Here is a 3,093-nt window from a genome sequence, read left to right on the forward strand (position 1 = left end):
ATAGTGCTCAGAGCCATTTTGCACATTGCACATACAAATTTCCTAATACCCGTAAATTCCGGGGAGTGTGTTGGAGCGATGAGCTATGACGCCACGTTCAATCACATCCCATATGTGTTAGATCATGTTCAGGTCTTGAAAGTTTGGGAGCCATCAATGATAACTCGCCACTGTGTTCCTCGAACCACACCATCACATTCCTGGCCTTGTGACACGGCGCATTATCCTGTTGGAAAATGCCATAAAGGGGTGTACGTGGCCTGCAACCATGGGCATCATGGTGCCTTCCACGAACTCCACTATGCACACTTGAATGTTCCCCGGAGCATAATGGAGCCGCCGCCAGCTTGTCTCCTTACCGCAGTACAGATGTCAAGGAGCTGTAGCCCTAGAAGACGAGAGATTCGCGTCTTCCCATCGGCATGATGAAGAAGACATAAGGATTCTTCAGATCATCCAACGCTCTGCCACGGTCCCAACGTCCAGTGCCAATGGTCACTTGCCCATTTCAGCCGTAGCAACTGATGTCGTGGTTTTAACATTGGCACATATGTGGGCCGTCGGCTGCAGAGGCCCACTGTTAGGAGCGTTCGGTGCACTGTGTATTCAGACATATTTGTACACTGTCCACGCAGCATTTAAGTCTGATGTTAGTTCCGCCACAGTTCGCTGCTTGTCCTGTTTTACAAGTCTGTCCAGCCTACGTGGTTTCTGCACGTATTGAAGACACTCACCACAGCAATCCTCAAACACCCGATAAGTTGTGCAACTTCCGAAATGCTCGTTCTGAGACTCCGGGCCATTACAATCTGCCCTCAGTCAAAGTCAGACAGATCAGGCGCCCTCCCCAGTCTACACACGGACAGCGTAGTCACTGATACTAGATGTACAATGCTTGTGTCTGACTAGCAGTCATTCCTCGCCAGGTGACGCTGCTATCGCCTAGACGGGTTTATATCGATAGTAGGTCGGTGGTCATAATGTTCTGGCTGATCGAGTGTCACTTCCCAATGTGAGTCTTTTCAGGGGCACATTCTGCCCCGACTTCATTATTGTGCATGGCAAAGCGCTACAGAATCGAACCGCACATCTGGAGAAGTCTTGGAACGAGAGTATACTCGCAAATATTCTGTGCTACCCCATTCCCCCAACTTAAAACACATCCAGTACGTGTAGCCCTACATATGTTGCTTGGAAAATAGTAGATGAGCAATACACACACATGTGAATATTCTGCATAGGCTGTGAAGCATTTATATTTCATCTGCTGGTAAAGGACGCCACGTCACTGAGAACGCTGGAACAGAGCTTCCATCTAGCCAAGAAGATAGTAAAATTGCTTGAGGAGTGCCATGTCCTCCAAATTCTATTTAAAACAGAGAGGAAAGAAACACATGGCCTCTGTGACACTAAAGCTTACACCAACAACCCGCTGGGTAGGTAATGTGATTTGTTTGTACAGTTTATTTAAGGATAAGGAATTAGTGTAAGTAACTATTGTATGAGTATGCCCAGCTGTGCAATGCGAGAGAATACTTAGACCATCTCTGTTAGCAAATGAAGTATGGCAGCAATCTGACTGGGCGTCACTTCTCTTGGTACCAACGTTAGATACCATAAGCTAGGATGAAAGCCGATAACGCTGTGGTTTCAGGTTACTTGACGTCCTTGATCGCATTTCTAGGGAATTGGATGCTGTACTCCTAGAATGTAACACACTTTCTCGAGTAGATAAAACTCCCATTAAAGATGCTGTGATCCTGAGGGGCAAGTATGTATGTAAAGCTATTAGTGCTGAGTGAAACATGTTGGATTCCCGTTTTAAGGAGGAAACTCTCTGTCAGGAGGAGGAAACACAAGCTCTAGACCTCAGCGCAACAACAAATCTTGGGAATGACACTGCCTCTAGTATGCACAATTTGGAGTAATTTTGGTGAGCCAAAGGCTTTTTCCAACAGAATGCTTGATGGAGCGCAGCAAAACGTATATCTCCAGAATGAGATTTTCACTCTGCAGCGGAGTGTGCGCTGATATGAAACTTCCTGGCAGATTAAAACTGTGTGCCCGACCGAGACTCGAACTCGGGACCTTTGCCTTTCCCGGGCAAGTGCTCTACCAACTGAGCTACCGAAGCACGACTCACGGCCGGTACTCACAGCTTCACTTCTGCCAGTTTTAATCTGCCAGGAAGTTTCAAAACGTATATCTCCTTCCTTATGGTGGAAAGGTTTATGTAGTAAACAAACCATACACTCACTTGCTTTTTTAATGTACTATCTCCCTCAGCAGCAAGTGATCGTAATCGGTCAGCTCGCGAACGAATTCACATTCCCTTATGAAACAGACTGTCTTCAGGAACAACTGAAAAACTGTTTTATTCATCGCCGATCCTCTGAAAAACGGGTGACACAACTCATCACAATATTCCAGTCAATGTGCAAAGACGAATGTAATTAATATTATGATAAGAGACTACCAGAACATACGAGGGTTGCCCAGAAAGTAGATCACCGCATTTTTTTCAACAGTTCTTTATTGAATTACACACACGAAAGAATGGTGTTTCATCTACACACCCAACTTTTCCACGTAATCTCCATCCCAATCTGTGGCCTTCCTCCGGCATGAAACAAGGTTGTGTATGTCCTGTCGGTACCAATCTTTGTCCTGGTGGCGGAGCCAGTGCTTCAATATGTGAATCACCTCTTCATCGTCCTCAAAATGTCTTCCACGATTGGTATCCTTTAATGGCCAACCAAGTGTAAGTCCGAGAGGGCCAAGTCATGGCTGTAGGGTGGATGGGGTACAATGTCCAACCCTGTTTTGCGACGTGTTCAGCAGACGCCCTGTTATCGTGTTACAGCAAAACATCTCCTGGGTTGCTGTGGCGCTGAAGCCGACGACTGCGCGTCTCGAGTTTTATTAATGTGTTGACATATAGTTCTGAATTAACAGTACCGCCTCTTGGCACATCAGGAGAATCGCACCTTCTCAGTCCCAGAACATGGTGATCATGACCTTACCGGCGGAAGCAGTTGACTTCAAATTTTTCTTCTGTGGGGAGTGGGAATGGCGCCATTCCGTTGACTGTCG

General features: G+C 46.5%; 1 non-coding gene across 1 annotated transcript; it reads right to left on the bottom strand.

Moving 5' to 3' along the window:
- Positions 1–2,060: 2,060 nt before the first annotated feature.
- On the bottom strand, positions 2,061–2,135 carry Trnas-gga. Its single transcript has one exon. It is a non-coding gene; the product is annotated as a tRNA-Ser (tRNA).
- Positions 2,136–3,093: the final 958 nt, after the last annotated feature.

Source organism: Schistocerca americana, chromosome 4 (assembly GCF_021461395.2).
Source record: "Schistocerca americana isolate TAMUIC-IGC-003095 chromosome 4, iqSchAmer2.1, whole genome shotgun sequence".
Lineage (NCBI taxonomy): Eukaryota > Metazoa > Arthropoda > Insecta > Orthoptera > Acrididae > Schistocerca > Schistocerca americana.